Source organism: Pleurodeles waltl, chromosome 12 (genome assembly GCF_031143425.1).
Source record: "Pleurodeles waltl isolate 20211129_DDA chromosome 12, aPleWal1.hap1.20221129, whole genome shotgun sequence".
Lineage (NCBI taxonomy): Eukaryota > Metazoa > Chordata > Amphibia > Caudata > Salamandridae > Pleurodeles > Pleurodeles waltl.
Window position 1 is genome coordinate 223,400,242 of NC_090451.1, and position 10,100 is coordinate 223,410,341.

At 42.8% G+C, this 10,100-nt stretch overlaps 1 protein-coding gene across 6 annotated transcripts in view; it reads left to right on the plus strand.

The window, feature by feature from the left end:
• The window catches only part of NFAT5 (nuclear factor of activated T cells 5), a 643,105-nt gene extending 633,517 nt beyond the window's left edge, over positions 1-9,588 (plus strand). For 5 of the 6 annotated variants that reach the window (XM_069216876.1, XM_069216880.1, XM_069216878.1 and 2 more), the window contains one exon: positions 7,098-9,588. The gene's annotated coding sequence lies outside the window, so the exon portion shown is untranslated. The remainder of the gene's footprint in view (positions 1-7,097) is intronic. The other variant, XM_069216877.1, reaches the window with a different exon arrangement.
• Positions 9,589-10,100: the final 512 nt, after the last annotated feature.

Consider the following 10,100-nt stretch of genomic DNA (forward strand, 5'->3'; position numbering starts at 1 on the left):
GTTAAGAAAGATATTCTTTTCAACCTAACTGGCTTCTCCCTCATCTTTGACAAACCTTCCTGAAGACGGAATACATCTCTTTCTCAGCGAACATGGAACTGGTTGTTACAGCTTCATGAATTATAATAAACCGGAGGTATGGCTGAAAGGCATTAAAAAGAACCTTGACAGGTCTGCTCCGGTATTGTGGTATCTTTCATAGATTCACATGCTTGAGTCATTCCCCGTCGTCGAAGTGGGAGTCCCACGGTACATAGAAAGCAATAAATAGATAAAGAAAAAACTTTTTTTTCTTTTTTTCTTTTTCACTGTAGTCAATAGGAAAAAACACATTCAGTTTTGTAACTATCAGCCTCATTAGAAAAAGCCCAAACTTCAGCCAATCAGGCGAGACCACCCCTTTAGAATCCTCAGCACAGAGGCTCAGTCTCTCAGATTTTCTACCGCACGTCGTGTGTAAGGGAGTCTCCCTGAGCTCTGTTCAGTTTACTTTCTCTTCAAGAGATATTCTTCAACTTTTACTTTCGTTCTTACTGTAGTAATTCTTCCATCATGTCTACAGCAAGAAAAGGTTTGTTTAGACCTTGTGGCACCTGTGGAAAGTTAAGGCTTCATTGTGAGGACCCTCACAAGGAATGCATATACTGTCTCCATCCAGAGCATAAGGTCAAAGACTGGAAGATCTGCAGGACCTTTCCCAACAAGACTCTGAGAGACAGAGAAGCCAGGCTCTTACTTTGGCTTCAGAAAAGAAAAGCCAGAGAAGCTCTTTCTGAGGAGGAGGACAGCGACACATCAGTGGCCTCAAAGAAGAGGAAAAGGTCTGTGGAGAGCTTCTCCCCCAAGAGCAGTAAGTCAGCCAAGAAGCTGCATGCATTTAAGGACAAATCTGAGGAACAAGCTTCAACATCCAGCGAACTTGGTGGTAAGGTTCGTTCAGAGCCATCTACACCTGCTTCCTCCTCAAAGAAGCTCAAAAGATCTTCGAGTTCCCTGCCACCGTCGACGTCCAGGGTTTCCACACCGTCGACGAGCGCATCGTCGACAGCAGGTCTTCCTTCATTGACGACAACAGCGACGGCCACATTTACGGCTCCGTCGTCGCCAATGATTGTTATCTCGTCTCCACTGTCATCTACGACTATAACGTCGGTGAGCTTAAAATACGGTCCATCACCTGCTCACACCTTGAAGATTGCTAAGAAACCGTTGACGGGTAAGAAGATGAAATCTCTATAGTCGACGCACTCATCGACGGGTAAATTCCGGGGCTCCTCATCGACGATCCCACCGACGGAAGCAGCGACGGCGACACACCCGTCGACGACAGCCCCGTCGACGGAAACTTTCTCGACATTGGCACCGTCGACGGCAGTTTCGTCGACGCTCGCATCGCCGATAACGGTTCCACTGACGACGGCTCCGTCGACACCTACACCGTCGACGAGAACACCATCGATGAACGCACCGTCGACGGCTCAATTTCCTGATCCTATACCCAAGCATTTTGGAGCATCTCCTTACCTGCCTCAGAGAATTCTACCAATAAAAAGCAAGTCTTCTCTCCTACTTCCATCCCATACGTCACCTAGTAAAGTCACACCAGTACCTCCACAACATCTCTTTGCTGACGAGGAGGATGATGATGTTTATTCCGATTATGTTTTTTTCCCGGTAGCACGTAGCCCCTCAGAACTACGGATTAAATGTCAGGAGGAGAATGAAGAAGAAAGTGACCAGCTTTATTTAGATCAGCAGAGGCAGAGTCACCTGCAACCTCAAGAGCAGCAGGAGCAGACGGTTCAGATGCCTGTCTCTTTGATAGCTAACCTACATCAAATGATGCAGGACTATTATTCTAGATTTCCTCCACCTGGCTCCTCTACCCCGGTGCAACCTCCGCATACTCCAATATCCACCCCTGCTCGACCATCTGAATCTACGGAACCTATCCCAGGTCCTTCATCTAGACAGGATGTTGATTCACCTTCGTCTGAGGATGAGCAGGAAGAAGGTGAAATTCAGGACACTGACTCAGTCATTCCGGAATGGGATGAATATCAAATTCAAACACCATCTCCTTCTACGCCTCCACCAGTAGACTCTCCACCGCAGGATATTGATGGTTTTCATAGTGTGATGGGAAGAGCTGCAAAAAGATTTCAACTGCCAATAACATCAAAGCAGTCAGACTGTTTTCTATATGACTTCAAGGAGGATACTAGGAAGTCAGTAAGAGCTATACCCATTGTTGACTTCATTTGGGAAGAGGGCCTTAAGGTCATGCAGACTCCATCCTCCATACCAGTAGTATTACCGAGACTTGAGAAAAAATATAAAGCAGCAGACAATTCTCCAGCATGTTTGGTTAGTCACCCTAAACCAGACTCCGTCATATCACAGGCAGCTCAGAGAAGGTCCAGAAATCCATCTGCATCTTTGACTGCCCCCCCAGATAAAGAAGGACGTCGGTTGGATTTGATTGGGAAAAAGTTCTCAACGATGGCGGCCACTACAGTTAGAGCAGCAAATTCCCTAGCAATCCTAGGAAGGTACGACCGCCAGATGTGGTCCGATATGTCGCAGTTTATAGACATGTTACCTGAAGATAGTAGAGCAGAAGCGCGCAAGATTTTACAGGAGGGTGAGAAGATCTCGGCTGAGATAATAGACTGCGCCATAGACGTCTCGTCTACAGGTTTCCGCCAGCTAGCCGGAGCGGCCGTACTCGGGCGTCAAGGGTGGCTGAAAGCTACATCATTCTGACCAGAAGTACAATTAAAAATACTAGACATGCCATATGATGGTGAACTCTTATTCGGCAAGCATGTAGATGATGCGTTGCAATCTATTAAAACAGACACTAAGACAGCCAGATCTCTGGCAACATTACAATACAAGAGACAGCCCTTTCGGGGAGCGAGAGGGAGAGGAACCTTTTCTTATAGAGGCGGCGCACATCAGTACCGTCAATACTCCTCTTACCAGGGACAATTTCGTTCCAACTTTAACCACATTCCTTTAGACAACAGTCATCCACACATCTCAGACAGCAAGCGAGAGGAAAGTCGACTTACAAAGCCAAAGAGGCAGCAAGAAAGCACTGACCTTCATCAGATGCCTGCATCCAACCCCTATATCAACACTCTAATAGGGGGCAGAATTTCCAAATTCCTCCACCAGTGGTCCAAAATTACTTCAGACAAATGGGTGCTCGATATTGTCAACCGAGGGCACACACTAGAATTCAATCAGCCTCCCCCTCATGTGCCACCAAGAGGTCCCCCGCCGGCCCATCTCAGCGAACTTCTGGCACAGATTGCTATCTTAATGGAGAAGGGAGCAATAGAGATCGTACCAAAGTACCAGAGGGGAACAGGTTTTTACTCCCGTTTCTTCCTTATACAGAAAAAGACAGGAGACCTATTTTAGATCTTCGTTCTCTCAACAAATACCTCAAGAAGCAATCTTTTCGCATGATCTCCCTTCAAGACGTCCTACGCCTACTCAACCGGGGGGATTTTATGACTTCCTTAGATCTTCAGGACGCATATTTCCATATCCCCATCCACCCCAGTCATCGGAAATTCTTACGATTCAGGGTTGCAGGCACTCATTACCAGTTCAGAGTGTTGCCCTTTGGCCTCAGATCGGCCCCAAGAGTATTCACCAAGGTTTTGGCACCAGTTGCAGCCCACCTCAGGCAACTAGGGATACAGGTGTTCCCGTATTTAGACGACTGGCTAATAAAGGCACGAACAGCGTCAAAAGCTGCCAGGGACACCAAGACATGTCTGTCTCTCTTCAGGACACTAGGCTTGACAGTCAATTACCCCAAGTCTCATCTAGATCCTTCCCAGAACATCACCTTTCTAGGAGCCGTCTTGGACACAGTCCAAGCAAGAGCCTTTGCTTCGCACGACAGACGAAAGAGACTTCAAGGTCTAGCAACACGTCTCAGCAAAAGAAGGTCCACTTCTGTTCGGACTTACAAGTCTTTTCTGGGGGTGCTTTTGTCTTGCATTCCATTGATAGAAAACTGTCGTCTGCACATGAGAACACTTCAACAGCAATTAGACAATCAATGGAAACAAATAGAAGGATCTTTCGACGATGTAGTTCGGATAACCCCATCAGCAAAACAAGCTCTCAAATGGTGGAAGGATACCCCCCTCATCTCGGAAGGTCTCTCATTTCTGAAGGACAAGCTAGTGCATATTATAACAACAGATGCATCCTTAGAGGGATGGGGCGCTCATTTGCAGGATGTATCAGTGAGAGGGAAATGGTCCACTCAGGAGTCGACTCTTCATATAAACGTATTGGAGTTAAGAGCAGTTTCCTTGGCACGCAAGTCCTTCCTCGCCAACATCATGTGTTCTTCAGTCTTGATAAGAACAGACAATACCACAGTCATGCATTACCTCAACAAACAAGGAAAGCACAAGATCGCAGGCATTGTCCCTAGAAACACAGAAGCTGTGGCATTGGGTGATTCAACATCAGATATCCATCAGAGCAGAACATCTCCCGGGGATCACCAACACCTGGGCAGATGCCTTAAGCAGGACTCGAACCAGCTGCCACGAGTGGGAACTCAGTCAGTTCTTGACCGCCTCTTTCGTCGTTGGGGCAAGCCCAGTCTGGATCTGTTCGCAACCAGAGACAACAAGAAATGCCAACACTTTGCAAGCTGGCGACCGCAGAAAGGATCACAGGGGAATGCGTTTTTGATCAGATGGTCAGGGATTTATGCATACGCTTTTCCCCCGCTTCCTCTCATCCTGCGACTTCTGCAGAAAATGAAGGGAGCCATGCAGACTTCTATTAATTGCTCCCAAATGGCCACGCCAGTTTTGGTTCACAGAACTTCTATTACTCTCGGAGCAGCCTCACATATGACTGAGAACACTGCCGGACTTGTTAACAACGAATCAGGGGCAGGTCCATCATCCCAACCCGACATCTCTTCGATTATCAGCCTGGCTCCTGAATTCTATGAATTTGACGGCCTAGATATCCCTTCAGATTGCAGGGAGGTACTTGCCTGTGCCAGAGCTCAGTCTACAAACAGGACATATAAGTGGAAAAGGTTTTGCATATGGTGTTCAACTTCCAACGTTCATCCTCTGAAGTCCTCTCCGGAACAGGTTCTACCATATCTGTTGCATTTAGCTAAATCAGGCCTTTCCGATTCGTCTAGAAGGGTTCACCTTGCTGCTATATCCCGTTTCCGATGAACATCTCATTCACCATCTTTATGGTCATCCAGGATAATAAAGCAGTTTCTTAAGGGCTTGTTCAGGATGTTTCCGCCGATTCACCATCCTCCACCTCCGTGGCATTTGAATATTGTGCTCTCCCAATTAATGAAGCATCCGTTTGAACCCATTCATAAGGCAGACCTCAAATACATTACTTTGAAAACAGCCCTCCTTCTGGCCCTCACCTCAGCAAAGAGGGTTAGTGATATCCAGGCTTTCACAGTCTCACAACCTTTTCTCCAATTCAAATCAGAGGTGGTCATTTTAAGAACTAATCCAAAATTTATCCCCAAGGTTCCATCGACTTCATCTAAATGAGCCGGTGGTTTTGAGAATTTTTTTTCCAAATCCGCAAACTCCAGCGGAGCGCGCATTACATTCTCTAGACATTAAACGATGTTTAAAAAATGTTATACAAAGGACTAGCAGTTTCCGTAAATCTGAGCAACTGTTTATTACTTATGGACGGATCAATAAAGGCAAGGCAGTTACTAAACAGACCATAGCGCGCTGGATCTCTTCTGCCATACAACTCTGCCATCATTTAGCAGGGAAACCGTTATCATCCAATGTCAGAGCACACTCCACTAGAGCGCTATCCACTTCGGCAGCTCTATTCGCAGGAGTCCCGCTGAGCCAGATCTGCAGAGCGGCAACGTGGACGCGTGCCCATACCTTCACTCAGCACTACTGACTGGAAGCTACTGACAGAATGGATGCCGTGGTAGGACAAGCAGTGTTACGTAATTTATTCGCATAAGGTGAGCCTATAATCTCTTTACCCTCCATCCTCTATGTATTACCAGGCTAATATTTTCATGTGGGTATATATATATATATATATATATATGTATATCTGTATATGTATATATTCATAGATATATAATCTTTTGCAAGGTTGATTAGCATAATTTAACTACCTATGTGAGTGCACATAGAAAGAATTGTGAACAGACATGCTACTGATGTTCAGAACTCAACCATCTTACTGCTGACTATTCTGATTCAAGCATGTGAATCTATGAAAGATACCACAATACTGGAGAAGAAAATAAGTTACTTACCTGTAACTGTGGTTCTCCAGTATTAATATCTTTCATAGATTCACATGCAACCCACCCGCCTCCCCATAGGGGCTCACCTCTTTAATTTTCATATAATCACTAGTGCGGAGAAATCTGAGAGACTGAGACTCTGTGCTGAGGATTCTAAAGGGGTGGTCTCGCCTGATTGGCTGAAGTTTGGGCTTTTTCTGAGGCTGATAGTTACAAAACTGAATGTGTTTTTTCCTATTGACTACATTGAAAAAAAAAAAAAGGTTTTTCTTTATCTATTTATTGCTTTCTATGTACCGTGGGACTCCCACTTCGACGACGGGGAATGATTCAAGCATGTGAATCTGTGAAAGATACCAATACTGGAAAACCACAGTTACAGGTAAGTAACTTATTTTCTTCCTCTTGTGTTTTGTTTAGGGAGAGATGGTGTCAGATTGTATTTTAGGAGCTGCAGATTCTCTATTTAGGATCATTGATTCATTGGTAACTTTTCAGAACGCCACAGCACAGTTTCATGATAATAATCTTGAGCTTTTGTTTCAGAGCGGAATGTTAATGCCAATGTTTCATAAACTGTAATGGAAGGTAAATCTCCAAAATATGTTCAGGTGCCTCTCTCCAAGTTCGGATACCAAATTCTCTGATTGAGACACATTTTTCAGTCGGTCAGCTCTTATGATACCTCTGGAATGCTTTGAGCTGCTTTATTAACCGCTGTACTCGTTGTCTGGTATGATTGCTGAGCAATAAATACTGTTTATTTAATTATTTCTAGGGCAGGTGTAGAAGATGGGTCGGAAGAAGACATCTGGATTTCTTTCTGTGGATGCAAACTAATATCCGAGTTGTTTTCTACAGCACAGTCCAAGTGATTTTTGAAGCTGAGTTTCCATATTGTCTCCGGAAGTTCATGTGTGCCCTTGAAAGGCTGGACTGGTGGTGGAACTCAGACTTTTTCTAAACAGAGGCTAAATGGAAACCTATGCTTTTCATTGCCAGATTACCATTAATTTCCAAAATCTTCAAAGGAAATGAACCTTCATGATGTTTACCTGACTTTATTCTAAATATTATTTGTGTTCTTCACAAACTGTGTTGAAATGCTGAGGATTTCTGAAGAAGGAATGTGTGAATTCGCAACCAGAAGCTGTGACGCATGGGTCCAGATTTACTGAAGGTTTCCGGTTTCATGTCTAGTAAAGTCCCTCGAGAGCCTGTCATAGTTTTAAAAAGCTTTAGCACTGCTCTGTCTGACCATTTGAAAATTGTTGAGTCACAATATTTAGTAATGACACCAGTAGCTTATCCAGGTGCTGGCCCTAATTTCAGTATTTCCTAATGGTTACTTATTTTCGACCAGGTATTGTCTAGAGTTTAATGTCAACATACGATTTGCTATAACCTTATATGAAGTTTGCAGGCCTGCCATTTACAGTGGAACAACGAGGAAGACTCTTCAATCATTCAGTAACCAATGTTTCTGTAAAAAATGAGACATATTTTATGATACATACTGGATACTTTCAATGGGAAATGTAAAACATTTTTGAAGGTGCCTGCTTGTTGGACATCCGGTGGTGAAGATTCCTGTGCCTGTGCTCCAACTAGCCGGTGCAATGGGGGAAGCGTTCCTTTGGTGCTCTGAAAATGTTAAACTATTCAGAGTCATTTTTGTACAGTAAAATGGTTTAACTGTCTTGGCATATATAACACGTCAATTAATTTTAAGTCAGTCTGCAGTAGTTTCTAGCTGCTAAACCTCACTATTGTTGTGACTAAGCGTCTCTGGTTTAGTTGTATTCTTTACTTTTCATTCTGACTTCTCTCTGAAGGAAGGTAACACTGTACGCTCTTAACCAGTTTTATCTGGTTGGGAAACTTCATCTCTCTATTCACGCTTTTTGAGTACAGAAGAATATATATTTTTAAGTTACTTTTTTTCTAGTCTGTACCGTTTATTTTTCTAAACCTGTGCACTTATTTGAGCGGTGTAGATATTTTTGAAGTTTTATGTTATGTTGACCCCTTTTAACTTTTGTTAGGCGTTTTAAATTTTTCCACCTGTGTGTGTATTTGGCTAGCATATCAGTTGGATAATAATACTTTTGTGACTTATTCCAAAGCGCTTTGATGATCTTCGAGAAAAGCACTAAATAAGCACAGTATTATTATTATTCTTTTCTCCAAAGAATCTTTCTCGAAAATCGTTCTGCTAATCCTTTTGATGCATGTCTGTTTTTAGGCCATTTCCGCCCTTGTCTCTTTCCGTGCTTTTACCCTTTCCTGGAGTGCTGCTGCATGGTAGCCTTCGTTTTTACCCACTGGTGATATTCTACTGTTGTCTCCCTCAGTTTCTCTCCCTGGCCATCCTGTTAAGACTTTTCTCTCTTTCTTGTTATGACTTTTCCTTGTACTATTATTGCTTCATTCCATGTGGCTCTAACTGTAACTCATTTTCTTCACCTTTCAGTCACTGCCTTTTTGCAATTTGTTTGTGTTCCCTATGTCTATTCCCTTATGTCTTGCCATGACTGTGTTCGCCATGTTGTTAACCGCTTTAGCATGGACATCTTGGCCTGGCCCTCATCGTTTTTTCCTGCCTCAATATCTCTAACTAACTTACTTTGTACCTCTAGTTACCCATACTCTCTCTGTCTTCCCTCACTTCATATTTAACGTGCTCTACCCTATTCCTTTTTTGAAGTCTCTTTTCTGTTGTACTCTTAAACGTTTCTCTATTTAAGTTTATTTCTTGTATCTTTTCTTTGTATGCCCAATATGCATCTGTGCCTTTCTCAGTGATTGGAAGGCACCAATATGAAGGGAACCTTTTTGAAAGATAACTGTACTGGGTCATTGAATTTTGAAAACAGTTTTCAATCGTTCTAGTTTTTGGATGCTTTATATCTTTTGTGTGCTTAATTTTTGGAAAGCTATATTTTGTATTTAGAAAACGGTATACTATTTTGCTATTTGTACTAAGGGGTACATTAGCGTGAATTTAACAATTTTTATATATATATAAATATATATTATACATATATAAGATATCCTCTTGCCACGTGTTTTAGTGGTCATTTTGTGAGACGGTCAGTTCTACGTAAAATGAAGCACCCATGCGATTGGGAGTGGGAGAGTCATGTACGTTGATAAAAAGGTTTTGTCTAGGATACGTTGTTAACTGCTTTTGTGAAAAGAAATGGTTGTGTTGTATCACTCCAAAAGTGCTTTGACTGTCCTATTAAACCTTGTCACATGTGTTGTCATTCAGCTTTGTGGGAGTTTACTTTGAAGCCATTTATCTCGTTAGTCACTGTGAATATTAAGGACTGCATAATCTTCATTTGCAAAACTGTCTCTTGAAGACTACAGTACAGTGTTGTTTTGCTTTGTGTTTGTTTTCGTTCCTTCTCAGTAAGAAACGTGGTACATTTTTAAATGCAGAGCGATACTACATATTCTGTCTTTAATTGGGTGCTAGAAGACTTCATGAGATCTGCGGCGTATTTTGGAATCACAGGAAACCAAGTGCTCTCTGTGCGCCATCACGTTTTCGAATTTCTATTTTTATTATGGTCTATTAATTAAACCGTAGCATTGATAATCTTGGTCTGTTATGCCTTAAATGAAAAATTATTTAATAGTTTTGTCAGTGATTTTTTATGTGTCTCAACAAGCCCAGACAACCGGTTGTGAGAATGCTCTTCATGTAAAATGTTAATTCTCTGTGACTGTCAACATCAAACCACGTTTTCTTCCTTAAGTGTGTATGATGATT